At 40.2% G+C, this 18218-nt stretch overlaps 1 protein-coding gene across 1 annotated transcript in view; it reads right to left on the bottom strand.

Annotated features, from left to right (window-relative positions):
• Rad51b (RAD51 paralog B) overlaps positions 1–18218 on the bottom strand; it is a 510767-nt gene that overhangs the window by 459240 nt on the left and 33309 nt on the right. The window lies entirely within an intron of this gene.

Here is an 18218-nt window from a genome sequence, read left to right as displayed (position 1 = left end):
GTATGTGTACACATATACAAAAATAAAAATAAAATAAATGTTTATAAAGGTACACCATCACAGGCAAAAATCAAAGAAAATTTAAAATCCAAAGGAAAGATGTTTTAAAATAGTACTAGTTTTATACAAAAAGCATAAAAATTGTCTGTGTAAGGAAGTGTAAGTGGGGGCACAGTGAGACCACTGATCTGACCCCTATGTGGTGGGGGAAGGGTTTTATTGTAGATCTGAAAGGATAGCCAGACACACTCGGGAATCCCAAAGCAGACCTGGCTACCGGGGGTGGAGCACAGAGGAGAGCCGGTTGGCCATGGACAGGGTGGAGCACAGAGGAGAGCCGGCTGGCCATGGACAGGGCTAACCTGCAGGGGCAGAGAGAAAAGCTGGGTAGAGCCAGGGGAGCTGGCTCAACTTTAGGAAGAGCTTTATGAGAGAAAGAAATTTTTATTCTATAAAAATTTGGGAAACCTAGTATTCCTGGGGAATTCTTATTTAAACAGAGCATTGTATTTTTCCCCTCAAAGATCTAAGTGAATGTTACTTTTTATTTGCTGATAATCGAGAAAATTGAGAAGTCTTATGTCTGTGTTTGTGTTTTTAAATGTTATCATTGCAGTGTATACTATAAAGCTATAATATTGACACTGATAGAAAACAATTAAAACTTAGGAGACAGAGGCAGGAGAATCGGGAGTTAAAATTCAGGAGACTTAAATAAAAAGTACGTTTGAGGACAGCTTGGGTTCCTTTAGACCCTGTCTCAAAAAATATAAGAAGGAAAAGAGAAGGGTGTGGGGTCCTAACAAAAGATTTTCAGGTCTAAAAGGGGGAATGAGGCTGTGGCCATGGCTTAGTAGGTAAGAGTGCTTGTCCACATGAGGACCTGAGTTTCAATTCATACCTTATACACCACACACACAAAATACCACAGCATACACACTACACACATACAACAAACCACATCACACACAATACCACACACATCATATACACCACACACTATACCCAGATACTTTGTACTCCTCAAACAACATACACTATAGACACCTCAGCACACACACTACAGCACAAACACTATACATATACCACACACCATACATACATCCCACATATACCACACACACACACACACACACACACACACACACACACACACACACCATACAACACAATACATATATACACAATACACCATACAGGTATCCCACATACACTGCATACACCATACATACACAACACATATACTACAGATATGTATAACATACTTCCCAAACACCTCATATGACAGCATAAATATTACATACATACATACATACATACATACATACTACACACACAACACACTTGGACCACAAAGACACCATACACACCATACATAGACCACACACACCTCACCCACACAACCAAAATGTAAAAAAGAAAAGTGTTGCTATGAAATTCATGGCTTGCAAACTATGTAATTCAGCTTTTTAGCAAGCATTTATATGGCTGTAAATGCTGTATGTATTTAAATGTTTTACATTTATTTATGCTTATTCATGTGTGCATGTGTATAGGAATGTGCACCACCTCTAGTCCCAATCTGTGCAGGACGTCCATTATGTGACAAGTCAGCAGGGGTAGGGTGTGGGGAGGTTTACAGGACAACTTTCAGAAGCTGCTTCTGTCCTTCCACTGTATGGGTTCCAGGGATCAGATGCAGGCTGCAGGGTTTAAAAGCAAGACCCTTTGCCTGCAGAGTCATCCCGCCAGCCCATGTACATATGTAACAGAAAACACAGCTGGCGCCTCAGTCATCTATTAAATGTTTTTCTTTTGGTAACATGATTTGTATCGAGCATTTGTGTGTTTTAGTAAGATTTTTTATCAGATTTCACAATATAATTATAAGATGTGAACTATTTAGCATACACATTAAAAACTGAGGACAGAATATTTCTACATAGTATATAATAAAAAGTGCAAACTGGCTCGTCATCTGATTGATTAGGAGAGTATATCTGCGGGAAGATAACTATGAGCTGGTGCAGTTATTTGCAGTTAAGCAAGTAAACTAAAGTACAGAACACTTATATACCATACGATTCCTCGTATAGGAAATTCTCAGAAAAGACAATGCTATAGAGACGAATTGGTAGGGAGAGGGGGATGGAAAATGGCTAACTACTGAGGGGTACCGGGAGGGATCCTGTCTGGAGTGGGCAGCATTCTAAAATGAAACTGAGGTAGTACTTACACAAAGGTGGATGCTATCTCAACAATAGTTTAGAAAGAACATCTACAGTGTGCTGACTTTATAAGAAAAAAACAAAGTCTGCGTGGACTTGGCCTTGAGCAAAAACATAGAAAAGAAGACCCAAAACCTTAAGGGTGTGGGCAGGGAGGACATGATAGGCAGGACGGGAGGAGGGCATATGTGTCCCATTGCACAGCTCTGACTTTTAGATTATGTTCAAATAAATACATACTTAAAAGTGGGAAGGCAATCCTAACATGGGATGCTAGTAGCACGGCATTTCAAACGTGTGACGGTCGCTCTGGGACAGGCAACCCAAGCAACTTTCAAACGTGTGATGGTCCCTCTGGGAGAAGCAACCCAAGCGACTTGTGAACCACAGTCTTTGAAATACAGTCCCTTGGGTCAAAACTGTTTGCTTTAGCTCCAAACAAAGTGCAAAGTCTAAGCAGTCGAGCCTTCCCTGGAGGAATGAATTAGCAATCCTGAAACTATTTTCTGTATAGTCTAAGACCGACAAACTAAGTAAATATACTTTGAGCAACAGGAGTGTGTCTCTCAGTCCCAGGGAGGGGACCTCAGACATGGGGAGGGAACGGACAGAAGGAACCTGGGATACCAGATCTGAGCTGGGCATGCCAGCATTAGGGCACAACTGCAGAAGCAGCAGCAGAAACAGGAAACGGTACAGACATGAATGTGCATGTAAGTTCACATGTAACGCTTTCCCTGAGTGCCCTGTCCACTAAAGGACCTAGAATCAAGGAGCACAAGCCCAGATCTGGGGTCCTGAATATCACTGCCTCCTAAACAGAACAAGGACTGGCTCTAAAAGTAGAATTTTAAAAACAACTTAGTTATTTCACTACTTGAAATCAAATTGTTTTTAAATTTCAGCATTTTTTTTTTGTAATTTGGGAATCTGTACATAATGAAGTGTCTTGAGGATGGAGCACAATTCTAAATATGAAACATGCACATAATAGAATATCGTTATAAAAAGGGGGATTTTTCACACTGTCGGCATGTTTTCTATGTTGTCTAACATAACAGCTACCAACTGCAAATGACAAACACCTGAAATGTAGCCAGTGAGAAAAGAGTTTTCAGTTTTATTTAATGTGTTTAATTTTAGGTGGAGAGCTACCTGTGGCTGTTTTAGACAACACAGCATTAGACTACAAGTACAGAGAGGACAAGGATTTCCGTCTGTTGGATGAGTAGTGCATTACTGAATGAGTCTCAAGTGATTATTACAAAGGGTGTATTCAGACCAATATAAGACACGTTTGCTGACCAGAGAAATGGCTCAGCAGTTAAAAGCACTGGGTGTTCTTCCCCAAATCTAAATGTGGCCCGCAAGGGTCCATTTCCTGGGGATCTGACCCCTCCTCAGGTAATATGCACACTTATGGTGCACAGATATACATACATGCCTACAAAATGCCCACACATGGAAAATAAAAATAAATCTTTAAAACAGACAATTTGGAGAAAGTATGTTAGGACCACTTTATTGATGTTCTTAAAAGCAACTGAAAAGCTCTGGCTGATAAACATTGAAATTGTTCTTGACCCACAAAGACTGACTGCTTTGTACTTGTCAAAATTACTAAGGTCCACAAGGAACTTCCAGACATATGAACTACACACTGGCATTTAGCATATTTGAAACAAAGAAAATTTCGATTAAGTATCTATGTGGGTTTTTTTTTTTTTTAAGACAAAGTCTTATATATCCCAGCCTGGTCCCAGACTTCCTTTATAGCTTCAAACATCCTTGAATTTCAGATCCTCCTGTCTCTACCTCCCCAGAGAACAACAAGGCATGTGTGCTATGCCCAGCCTGGGATCTTTATTATTTATATCATAGTTTATTTATTTTATGACTCTACTTTAAACCTCACTGGACAATAATACATCCAATGCAAAGTTGTTTCTTGACCTTTATTAGTGTGTATGTGTTTATCTGTGTCTGTGTACAAACATGTGCTTGGAGGCCAGAAGGGATCAGGTCCCTGGAGCTGGACTTACGGGTGATTATTCTCCACTGGCTGCTCTGGATGTAGGTGCCAGGAACTGAACTCAGGCTCTCGGGAAGAGCAGCCAACACTCTTAACCACTGAGCCATTTCTTCAGGCCACAAAATACATTTTTAATAGAAATGTCTGCAAATCATAACAGAAAACAACTCGCTGTGCTTCCATGTTTAAGTCTGAAGTCTGTCACGTGGTCTTGCTTTGGCTGGTATCTCTGAAGATAATATAACTTTATCTACAGTTGGAAAACGCGTTTTAATGGTGTTTTCACATAACTGGAAAAACGTTTACTTGAAAATATACCAGCCCTTACCAAACGCTAATTTTTAGTGTTTGCCATACAAACTCTGCAGGGAAATGAACTTCCTTTGTTCTGCTTTGTTAAAATCTACCTTGTACTCCAAAAAGATCTTTACCAGTATGTTTTATAGACCACACGCCAATCATATGAAAGATTAGTTATGTAGGGCTTCCTAATGTTTATAGGTCAATTATTATCAGGCTTATCAGAAATGTTTTTCACTGTGAGTTTTCCAAATTATCACTTTTATTTCTATATTTAAGCTTTATTATTAGCAATGCCAATTTTTCATTTGGTTCTTGAGAGGCAGGGGGTGCAGTGTCTCCGGACATCAAAATATAAACAACCAGATTGCTTGATACCTTTTTTTTAAATATATGAAAGCAGTATTGTAAGAAAAAAAGCACTAATGCACAACTCAAACAACAGCAAAGGCGCCCTCAGAAACTTCAGAACACCCTTCTGCCTTGCAGAGCGGAGGAGCTGACGAGCTGGGGACATGGAGTTCTAGCTTCCAGACCTGAATATTCTGTGTTATTCATCTCCCTAGCCTCAATTTTATCACGTCTCAACTGGACCGTAGAGCTTCACTTTTCACAGCCTCCACCGCAAAGCCTAGCATGCAGCTAAACCAGCGTATTACAGAATAAAAATCAATGGGCAGTGTCACACACTCTTTACAAGTATTGCCTAGTGAAGGTAGACCTCAGTGAATTCTCACTGCAAAACAACACAGTTTGCCATCTATTAATTACAGCCTAATAGTCTCATCTGTGAACTCAACACTCCAATACCTAGTCCTGTCAAGATCTTTAGGTGGACAGACAAGTAAGAAACCTTTTAAGTACAGTTTGCCCTTTGTCTCAGTGGACAGAGATACAGCAGAGGACGGAAACAGAGATGCCCAAGTCAGCAGCTTCTCCAGCCACCAGGGTCGGCCCCTAGAGATCCACGATTCTACAGGAGAAGGGCAGTTCAGAACCCTGTCAGGCTGAAAGAGGAACAGGGCTGGGAGACAACGGAAAGGAGCAATCCTTAGGGGGGAGAATGTGACTCTAAGCTGACCTGCCACCAGTGGAGCTATGTGCATGGCCCAACCTGCCAAAAACAACATTAAAGTCCCTTTGACCACAGTTGTAAAGACTATAGTTTTATGTTTCAACCAAAAATAACTATTAAAAAATTTAAAGCCATATACCATTCAGAGTACAATAAAAGTATGTTTATACAATGATCTAATAAATGATGTTTCTATTACAGTAGAAATAGCACCTCCCTGCTTCTACATGGCATACACAGGAAGGGCAGCACCTCCTCAGAGGAAGGAGGTCTAGGATGTTAGGACTATGATGACTAGTTACTTTTTTCTTTCTTTTCTTTTTTGAGATAGTCTCTCTAGGTAGCCCTAGCTATCCTGGAACTTGCTATGTAGACCACCACAGGCCAGCCTTGAACTCACAGAGATCTGCTTAAATCTACATCCAATACTGGAATTGAAGGCTTGTGCCACTGTGTCCAGTTTGTTTTTAACTGTCAACTTTCCACAGCCTACAGTCACCTCAGAGCCTCAGCTGAGGAACTGTGTAAATCAAGTTAGCCAGCAGCACACCTTTGGTGGACTGCCTGGATTGTCCATCGATACGAAAAGACCCAGTCTGATGTGGGCAGCATCATTTCCCAGGCTAGGTTTGAACCATAGAAGAGTGAGAAAGCTAGCTGAGCATAGGCAGGCCAGCGGGTAGCAAGGATGTGTGCATTCTCCTTGCTCTGGACTGTGTATGTGCTCTGATTAGCTGCTTGAGTTCCTTGCCTTGGCTTCCCTCCAAAAACAGTTATAACCTAGAATACAAGTCAAGTGCCCTCTACTCCCTTGTGTTGCTTTTGGTCACAGTATTTTATCACAGCAACCAAAATGACACTAGAACAGGATGTTTCCAGCTGCAAGTAAGTAAAACCCAAGCTGAGGGGACTTAAACAACGCCTCTGAAGCTTTTATGCACATGGAATCATCCAGAGACTCTCGGATTTAGTAGGACAAAGGGAGGGCCTGAAATTCTAACAGGCACAGGGGATGCTTCTGCCAGTCTATAGACCACAATTTCAATCCCGAGAACTTAACCACAAGAAAATACAGGTTAACATAAATATAGGGGCTGGAGAAATGGCTCAGAGGCTAGAGCACTTACTCCTCTATCAAGAGGGCCAGAGTTCAGATTCCAGCACCCATCGGGCAGATCACAAATGCCTGAAATCCCATCTCTAAGAGATACAATGTCCGCTTCAGGCCCCTATGGGCACCAGCATACACACACATATACACACTCACACAAATAAAACAGTTAGATGATAGATAGATAGATAGATAGATAGATAGATAGATAGATAGATAGATAATTCTTTAAATTTTTCTTTTTAAAATATAAATGCAAAATCAGAAATAAGACTTTTCACTAATGTCAGCCAGTATTTAGTGGTCACATGCCCTTAGACATGTCCTAGGAAAGAAAGTAATGTCCAACAGAGTTTGATAAAGAACGAGAATATTCCCAGAAGCTTAAAAACTTTTCTGGCACCCCAGAATTAAATAATCAGCTCCTGTGTGAACTACTGATCAGTAACAGCAGTAAGGTGATCTTTGGACAAATCAGCCCGACATGAGAATAGGATCAGCTTTCCTGACACAAGTTGGAAAGTGCACAAGAGAGAAAGGACAAAGAGAGGATCAAGTCATGAGTCTATTAACAACAAGTACAGAACAGATGCTACACAGGCACTTGCCAGACATTTGCAGAGATAAACACTCGTTTGGGCTAATTAAAAATCACAGAGTACTCCATAAACATAAATGCTAAACATTTACTTTTAAATAACCACACTGAGTTATTACAAATGGCAACCTTACTCAGTCTTAGTAGAAAGAGAACCTTACTACAGCCTTCAAAAATGACACTGGTCCCAAATGCTTCGAATCATTCATAACTATTACTTACAAACTGTTTTTTAAAAAATATTAATACGAGTCATAAAATACTTCAATACTGAATAAAATTCATTAATACATTCTCTAAGCTTAGGAAACCCTAATCCACCATTCAAATAACTAAAGCTAGAAACAGCCCATACTACTCTACTGCCATTTAAAAATAAATCGAGTCAGAGGATCTTTTTAAAGAAAATACATAGTTCATGACTCTAGTCCCAGACCTCAGGTGGCAGGGGCAGCAAGACTGCCACAAACCTGAAGACAGCTTGACATACATAGTAGTTCTAGGCCAACCTGGGCTACACAGTGAAACCCTGCCTCAAAAACAGAAAGGAAGAAGAGTGGAGAGATGGTTCAAAGGTTAAGAGCACTTGTTCTTCTGGGGGGACCTGAGTTCAGTTCCCAGAACTGGGGCAGAGCATCTTCCCTGTGACACCAGCTCCAGATGATCTAACATCCTCTTCTGACCGCCACAGGAACCTGCACACATGGCAGACCCCCAGCAACAAAGACAGATGGATAGATGGATAGATGGATAGATGGATAGATAGATGATAGATGGATAGATGGATGATAGATGGATAGATAGATGATAGATGGATAGATAGATAGATGATGGATAGATAGATATAGATAGATAGATAGATAGATAGATAGATAGATAGATAGATAGATAGATAGATGATGGATAGATGGACAGACAGGCAGACAGATAGACAAATAAATAGATAAGTAGGGAGGGAGGAGAGAGTGAGAGAGGGAGGGAGGAAAGGAGGGAGGGAGGGAGACAGGCAGGCAGACAGACAGACAGACAGGTGTATGAGATGACTCAGCAGATAAGAGCTCTTGCTGAGCAACATTATGCCCTGAGTTTAAATTCCTAGAACCCATATAAAAGCATGGTGTGGTCACACACTTGTAACCCCACTTCATAGCAGGAAAGGGAACAAGAGAATTGCTGGGTTTGCTGGCCATCCAACCCAGCTACAGGATTTTTAGAGGCTGTCTCAAGGGAATAAGGCAGAGAGTAAGAAAACAAGATATCCCACATTCTCCTCTGTCCTCTGCATGCACATAGCTGTGTGCACTATTATCACATCAGTGCATACACTGTACACTCGCACATACACACAAAAATTTTAGTAACAGAAAGCAAAAAGAGAGTAAATTGTTCAAATGAGAACTACATAACTTTTAACATGCTCTATTTTAAAGTGCTTAAGAGTACAAGAAGAAATCTTTTAAAGCTCAACTATTATGATTTTCATGAAACTACTTCTATACTTATTATACTCAATACATTTGCTAGCTCTTAGATTCCCCACCCCCACATTTGCTGTGTATGTGATAAGAATGTAAGATTGATCCCATAGCAACTTTTAAAGTATCTAAGACAATATTGCTTACTCAGACACTGTGTTATGTACACAGCTCCAAGACTGAGTCATTTCCAATATCTGGAAGTTTTCACTTTGACAAATACCTCCTTGTTTTCCCATTCCTCTTTCTCCTCCTGTCAATCATCTTTCTGCTTCCAGGAGTTTGACTATTTTAGATTCCATATGTAAATGGCATCACATAGCATGCGCTCTAACTTGGCTTTCTTAACCTAGCACAGCATCCTCCACATTCACTCCTGTTACACAAACGTAGGATTTCTTGTGAAGGTTGACTAATATTCCACTCATGTATATACTGAATTTTCTTCATCGGCTCACATGGCTTGGTTTTTAGGAATGATGTTGTAGTGAACACAGGAGAAGAGATAGCACCTTGAGATATTGCTGAGACAGGCCTTAAACTCACGATCTTCCTGTCTTAGCCTCCCAAGTACTGGAATTCCAGCCAAGTGCCACCACACGGGACTATTATGTCTTTTGAGGAATATCTATTGAGGTCATTTTAGCCCAGTTTTTCCTCAGTTTGCTTTTTGTTCAGGTTGTATTACTGAGATGTAGGGCTTCTGTATATATGATGGATATTAACCCTTTGCCAGATACATGATTTACAAATGCTTCCCCATTCTACAGTCTATATTTACTTCACTGATGACTATTTGCTGTGAGGAAGTCTTTTAGTTTGATAGAATCACACTTCACTTTATTTTGTTGCCCACATTTTAGGAGTCAGATTTCTAAGTGAGGCATATGGTAGCACTCTGTACAGAGCTCTCATGATGAATTCTTATCGTATAGCTTTTTATATAAAACGGTAGCTGATGATCTCTCACAGGACTTTGAGCAGTTCCAGGAATTGGAGGCACCGAGTTTTCCAATCCTCAGCAAACCTCGAGGTTCAGTTGTAAACAAGAAGTATGGAGGCAACAAGTCATGGTTTCCAGGTGGTTTTGCATACTTTCGAAGCAATGCTAGAGTGTTGCCCCTTCAAATAGCATAGGGACTTAATAAGCATTTAACTAAATAAACATTTTAAAAATTGATAATTAAAACATATAAAATATCCTACAAATATGTACCTACTTCAGATGAGACACTTAAACAAAGTCTGCTATGGAGAATACATACTTGTTTTGGGGGCTTTATGATACAACTGGAAGGCTTAGACACAGACATACAAAAGTCAAATAAATCATTCAAGTTCCAAATAGAAGTCATGATGTTTGTAGCACAGTGGAAAGTGGGACCAGTTAGAAAGCAGAGGTAGACCAGCTGTCTACATGCATAGGAGAAGACAAGATAGGAGGACTATGCAGAAGTCGGAAGGAAGAATGTTCTTGAGTACCTTATCAGGAATGTAATCAACCAACAAATATTCTGACCTTGCTACAAAGGATACACCTGACGTCAGAACATGGAAGTTCTCTGTCTTTATAATGCTTATAGCCTGGTACTTAAATTATACATGATACCACAGCGTGCTTCTGAGTAAAAGATGTGGTCAGAGATACACTGGGAGAAAGTAACACGGCACCGTGTGTATCATACAATTATCTATGCAGGAAAGTCAGACGCAAACCAGCTAGATACTGAATAAAACCCATGCTACAAGTGTCTTGGGTAGATGGCCTCATTTCACTGTATCCCTGTCCTCACTGGAAAACTAAAGGTTGCCACTTAGCCACAAGCTTGAGATCAACTGGAGAGCACACAGTACACAGGGGACTTGGTAATAAGTGTGGGGGAACACTGACCACCAGGACTGCAATTTGCTTTCCTTTCTGACCTCTTTTCAGCAAAACAACTATAAATTACACATGCATTCATCAGCTTGACAATTACCTAGCTCCAAAAGAGCACTGTCTCTCAGAGAGAGTGACGACCGAGGCTTAACTGGAAACTGGAAGTGGGTGCTCCCACTCATCAATCTCTGTGTAGTCAATCACCCCAATGGCAGAAATGGAGGTGCCACGGTTTACTCATCAGTTAGACAGTAAAAGGACAGTAGACAAGATGCTCATGCTATACTATACCACAGACAGTGATTTGTCTCTGCAGTTGACTTATTTGTAGAAGAATTAAGGGCAGAGACTGTAATGTTTTATTCATCTTTGTGCCCACGTGCTACCTAGCATAGAGCTTTGGATACGATTACTGAGGGCAGAATTGAAGTGGAAACTTAAGGGTCGTTTGGAAAGTTGGTTGTGTCCGATGTTGTTTTGCTTGGGCAAACACGTGAAGGAATGTTTTCCTGAAAGTGGACATGGGTGAAAGGATGTTTTGCTAATGTAAGCACGTGAAAGGATGGATGTGTGATGAAGGATTCTCCAACTACATGCATGTGTTGGTTCACCTCAACATTGCATTATTGAGGTCTCTTTGTCATGACTCCATAGATGGAAATGCACCAAAAACTTCTGGTGGTGTTCTGGCAGCTTCTGGCAGCTTCCACAGACTCAGACCGATTGGCAGGGTGATGTCAGCTGATACAGACTCACATGGAGTTTTGCTAAGACAGACTCATGTCCTGAGGGAAGACCCCTGGAGGACACGTGATACTTGGAAGGAGTATAAATAGGACTCAACAGACTGTGAGAGATGAGCTTCCATGGTTAGCTTTGCAATGCTTCTTGGTCTGGAGTCTTCACTGACCTTTTTGCTTCACTGAGAGAAGCACCACAGAAAAGTTCTTCTGGCTTCCCTGGTAGTCTTGGTCACTCCTGCTGACTCATGCCGACTCGGCCAAGGCCTGGCTGTCTCTGCTAGGTCAAGCCACTGCTGCTGATTCCTGTTTGCTACCCAACACTACTGGACTGGACTACTGGTATTTTCGTGAAGTATTTGCAAGTGGATTGAGCTACCGCTGCCGAATCCTGTGAACTGAACTGCTGGCAAGGCAGATGGGAGTTGCTCCAAAGAGCAAGTTCTAAACAGGTCCACTTCCCATGAATCCTAATAACCTTTCTTTTCCACTACCTCTGGTGGGTGGTGGGCTAGAAGGCAGGCTAAAGCATTTAGGAACCATTATTAAAAGTAGGGTTGAAAAAATTTTAAGCTTACATGGAATTAAAAGCTTACATGGAAGAAAATCTGAGATACAAAACAGTAGGCGTTATTGGTTAGAAGAGGCTCCAGGCAGCATTAATATCTATCAACAACACTGAGAAAGGGACAATAAAGAGGACAGCATGATTTGTTCTTGTGGTTTTAGTACTGCATAAATATTAGGATAGAAAATATACAAAGCATCAGGAATGAGGTAACTGCCAAAATTAATAACTAAAGGCTGCCTTTCACAGAGTGCACCGCGTATTATGTGAAGAATCTTACAGACATCCTCATTTATTCCCCACAGCCAGACAAGTCAGATATTATACCCATTTTTCAAACAAAATAACTAAGGTCAGAGCCAGGATACACACCTACTCAAGGTCTTAATTTTAGCAAGAGTGGACTATCATCCAAGCTAACATCTAAATCCAAAGCCAGTGCTGCACTCCCATAGCCCAGGGAGGTGGGACTGAGATGGTGGAAGTAACCAGACACTAGGTTTATTATGAAGACAGACCCAGGATGATTTGTTGAAAGATGAAGAAGTGTTCAAAGTAATGAGGTACTAGATAATATCCATAGAAGCAGATGGCCAAGGGAGCAGAGCCAGTACCTCAAATGCACATCCCCTTCTCCAGACACAACCAGTACAGTGTCTTTATGAGTCTGCCAACAAAGGAAATCACCCACTTTACCTCCTTCTTAAAATCTGTTTATTTTGCAATAATTTTAGATTTACCATAAAGCTGCAAATAGAATACACAGTTCCCTTCTCCCAGTCCCTCCTACCATCTCACTCAGTATATGATGGCACAGTCGTCAAAACTAATGAATCGTGCTTGTTGTAATGCTATTAACTAAATCTTGCCAGTCTTAAGCAGTTACCATGAAAACTACCACAACCTCACTTTGGATCCCATCAATACAAAAAAATATTATAAACTATCAATATAAAACAATAAAAATAAATTTAAAAACATAAGCTCAGAAAAGATGTTATAGCTAAGCTTCCTTCTCTCTCTCCTTCTTTCCCTTCCCTCAATTATGATTTTTAAGGGAGAAAGACAGGTGGAATCAGCAAAGAAAAGAAAATGTGACAACGTGCAGAGAAACCAGTAGACACTCCCAATGTCCTCTCCCAGTGGAGCTGCAAGGCTGTGCTTCTCCACAGTGACTCAGGACAACATGGGCAAAGTGGTTTTAATCAGAAGAGTTGGCTCAATCATTAGCGTCCAGATTGTTATTAGGGGTCAATCAGGTATGCAGCACCTACTTAAATGACCTCAGTTAATTAGACTCCAGTCCCCAGAGCAAAATCAATGCTCACCACAAACCACATTGTTTGCATAAACTGTGATCCAACTGGTACCTGTGCCCTCAACCCTCATGCACACAGAAATACTTAACAGGTAGAATATTACCAGGGCTTAGAGCTCATCTCCCAGGACCCAGGAGAGAATCAGGCCCAAAGGGAAGCTTTCTCTGGAAATCTAAGCAACCCACGTGAGCTAAGATAACCCTTTCCTCGCGGTGAGTGTACTTCTGGACTACCTGATCCATCCCAGCACCACATGCTATATCACCCTTCAGACACACCAATGCTGCCTTGCCAATCACCTGCTTGTTAACCTGTACGTGTTTCTAGCTTCTGACTTTAGTTAACAATGTTTGCATGTCAGAAAAGGCTAGATGAATGAAAGAGAAGTTTTCTAGGATTTCACTAGCTAATGAATAAAGGCTTACTACACGTTGATTTTAAGATCCACGGATCGAAAGTACATAAGTTGAAAGATTGTGGCATAAGCAAACAGAAGGCCCCACAGAGCCTGCTTCACCTCAGAGTCCAGAGAGTTTGCTGTCACTGACTCACATGAATGGTCAGACTGAACCCAAAGGACCTGATTTCCAGAGAAGCCACAGGATAACAATACAAATCACAAACTCTGACTCCAGTGTTAAGGATCCGTGGTTTCTACCTCAATGAACAACTTCATTCCTAAGACTCTCCTAAAAATGTAAGTTCTAAACATTCATAAGACGGCAGAATGGCAAAAGCAGACACATAAACCTATGTCACAAGTCAGAAGCACAATATGAAGATCTTGTAATTAACAAAATCTTAACATTTTAATGAACTCCCCTACTACTTTAAATTTTTGTTAGTATTCATTAGTGATGACAATAAGGTATGATCTTAAAAATGAAGCCCACCTTGCATGGTGGGACAGCTAAAATAAAAGATAAATTCTGGCCCATATAAAATCGGGTCAGATTAAATTGAGGGGAAAATATATACCTTTTTCAAATAATAAAATGTTTAATCTTACTATATTCTCTTCACTTAAAACAAAAACAGTTTCTTCTTGTTAATGACCTGAATGCCTTTAAATAGCAAAATGAGAAGTACACATATTTTCATTCATTTTTCTACAGTTTTAAGCATAAAAATGGGAATTACTATTTCAAAAGAAACCTTGGTAAACAATATATTAGAGCCATGCATATTCCCAACAAGCACATAACAAAGGACACAGAGGACAACCACAGGAAAATGGCTACAGTCATGTCTTAAAATAATCTGAACTTTGACAGCTATAGGTGACAAAGAAGCTATTCCTACTTTCAGTATCATCTGTGAAAAAGGAATATGGGAGTGGGGGTTCTGTGAGCTATCCAACAGTTACTCTTGACAAGAATGTCCTATGACCTTATTCTGATCAAGAATTTGCAGTGTGCCGTTACCGCTTTATATGTATGGTAAATAGAGGGGACAGTGGTGAGCAGCACAACCACAGTCACCAGCAACTTTAGAAGGCAACATCGAAACTCTTCTCATATTATTTCCACGAACCATCTCTAAACAGTTTCAGGATTGTGGCAATTAGAATAGGTATGGCACCCATAGATTCATGTGTTTGAATGCTTGACCCTAGGAAGTGGCGATGTTGGGAGGTGTGGCCTTGTTGGAGTAGGTGTGACCTTGTTAAAGGAAGTATGTCACTGTGTAGGTTGGCTTTGAGGATTCCTACGCTCAGGCTCCATCCAGTGTGGGAGACCCTCCTCCTGGCTGCCTTTAGATCAGATTTAGAACTCTCAGCTCCTCCAGCACCAATTCTGCCTGCAGAAGGCCATGCTCCCTGCCGTGATTATAATGAACTGAACCACTGAAACCGGAAGCCAGCCCTAATCCAATGTTTTCCTTTATAAGAGTTGCCTTGGTCAAGTTGTCCCTTCATAGCAATGAAACCCTAAGACAAGATCTACTCCTCCTTCCACTACTAGCATGAATATGCTTTAAAGACAAACGTTCCACCCCACAGTGGCACACTCTTAAAACTCCCTAAAGCTCTGGAGAGAAAGATTCCACCAGACTTCTGCAACTGTTTCTCAAACCACAGTCTTAATGTATTCAAGTCTATAAAATTCTCTCCTGAGAATGTTTAATTTTATAATTCAAATCCTCCATAACATAATAATATGTGTGTTTCCAGTAGTGTCACTTAGAATCTCTTTGATGGTCAGTGACTAACGCAGACAAGAACCATGACCAAATTAAAATATAAGCACATTCATGTCCACATGAAGCTCAAATGATGTCACCCTTCCCAAACAAAAGGTTTGCTGGTAGCTCAAAAGACAAGAGAAAGCCTGAGTAATCACATTAACTATAGCAAGGATGTTAAAACCAAAAGAAGCTTAACATGAATATCATTATATGCATAATTATGTATGCATAATATATACATATTATAACAAACATAAAATATGTGCATATTATAAAGCTATGCATATTATGATATATAATATTATAAACATATAAACTTCACAAGTTATCATCTAGAACATTAAATAAGCATAATCATTTGTATAGCAACATGTTGTCTATAAATGCAGTACACCTAATGATTTCATAAGTACCCTTTGTTAGGAAAGGTTATTCCTATGTCATCATACTCCTGTGGTACATGACTATCTGCAAGAGTAGGGTACGCGGTTTGAAGAGGGAAAACAGCCATTCACCCAACATCTGTTCCCAAAGATATAGACATGCTAACATGGGAGCAGTCAAGGCTCTTGGCCTTGACAAAGAACAGCTGTAGGATTCCTCCACACACTTGACCCTCCAGAGTCTCTCCTCTCAGAGGCCGATGATACCGCAGCTACACAAATGGCACAGCAATCGGAAAAAGGCAGCCCGGAAAGCAGTGAGCAGTGCCACTTGGCTCCGAAGGACTAAATTTGATCAGGGACAAAAACAGAAAAGCAAAAAACCCTCATGCTTCTTAGAAGAAAAATATCTAAACATTAAAAATTTTAAATATCATGAAAAATGCAAAATATAAAATAACCTCTAAAAGGAAAGTAAACTTTGAACCTTATGAACCAAGCAAATGCCAGGTCCAACAAACAGCACCAGTCATGGATTATTTGATTTAAAACAAAACAAACAAAAATGGTAAAATATAAAAAACAAATGAATGTTTTATAGGCCATGAGAGAATTTTCAGCAAAATACAAAAATGTAAAGCATTCCTTTCTTTAAGTTTGTAATTCTTTAATGTGAGATAGCTTGGTCTGCTCAGTGCTATCCTAATAACCAGGCGAAATGATTTGAATTATAAAATACTTGCTCTAGTAAAAATTTCTTAAATAGTGGGGGGCTGTCAGTGCCTTGAAATAATATAAAAAACCATTCAATTCCTTCTATTTCTTTCTCTCTCTCACTCTCTCTTTCTTCTTTCCTTTCTTTTTGACAAGAGTCTCACTGTATAGCCTTGGCTGGCCTGGACCTCACAATTTAGACTAGGCTTGCCTTGAACTCACTTGAGACACTCCTGCCTCTGCTTCCTAGGATTAAAGGCGGTTGCAGCTCCTAACTCCATAAGATATTTGTTGTGCTTGGAGCACTGAGCCCAGGGAGAAGCATCGAGATTAGAGACAGACACAGTAGAGATCAGAGACCGCTACTAAAAACGAAGAATTCTTTTTCTTATTCAGAAAGATAAATTATCTTAGTAAACTGCAAAACATCAGCCTATAATTTCTATTTAAAAAAAAAAAAAACCAAAACCAAACACCTCTTTTTTTTTTTTTTTTTTTTTTTTTTTTTTTTGGTTCTTTTTTTTCGAGCTGGGGACCAACCCAGGGCCTTGTGCTTCCTAGGCAAGCACTCTACCACTGAGCTAAATCCCCAACCCCCAAACACCTCTTAAAAGGTTAATTTCCACATTTTGCACAGCTTAGTTCAAGTAACACTGTAAGTTAGTAAAAATAAGTATGCAGCTCATCTTAAATTTCCATTAAGTGTCTCTTTGAAAAATGCTTTAAAATTTTCTATTCTACTTGACCAGGAACAACAGAAATTCAAGCATATCATTTTAAGTTACTATTAAAAACTGAAAAGATAACAATTCTCAAGATAAACTTTGTAATGGCTGATTTTAATTTAAACTATCAATTTTAGAGCCATTAAAATATGTAGAATGTATGAGTGTGAACTTTCTCCGACTTCGTGCTACAAATTAAAGGCTACATAGCAACTCACTATTTGTATATATTCTTTATGATACAAAGACCCAAGATCTTAATTTCTCCAAAACAAATAAAAACCATAAAGTCTCAAGCAAATTTTTTCTCAGGTTAAGGAATTTCCTTGACTGGGTGGGTCATGGCTAAAACTGAAAAGTCTGGAAGGGTTGGTAACCCGCACCTGGAACCCCAGCACTAAGGCAAAAGGCAAGAGGGTCTGGGGGGAGGACGGTCAGGGCTGGCCAGCAGGACTCTGTCTGGAAGAAATAAAAGCAAACGTAATACTACTCAATGTTCCTGAGTTGTGCTGTGGAACAAGTACAGCACCCCCACATGCAGCAGAGTGGGGTGTAACTTAATATGCATTTCTGTGCTGTCTGCTGCGCATCGCCAACCCTGATAATCTCCCCTCAGCTTTCCTGACCACAATGCCCACAACAGAAAACCATTCCAACAGCTCTTTTAAGATTTTCTCAATGGCATTTCCATTAATGGTTGACCTCTGTCCATTGGAAGCAAACCAAAACAGCCCGGAACAGAGTAACCTATGAACAAAGCCTAAAAATATCTAATTACAAAATTTACAGGACACACCGTTGCTGCAAAGAAAGTTTGCAGAAACAGATCCAGCCCACTCTGTGAGTTGTACCACTTAATAGTAATCTCAGCATGACAGACGTGA

Source organism: Rattus rattus, chromosome 7 (genome assembly GCF_011064425.1).
Source record: "Rattus rattus isolate New Zealand chromosome 7, Rrattus_CSIRO_v1, whole genome shotgun sequence".
NCBI lineage: Eukaryota > Metazoa > Chordata > Mammalia > Rodentia > Muridae > Rattus > Rattus rattus.
This window is presented reverse-complemented; position numbering and strand designations above follow the sequence as displayed.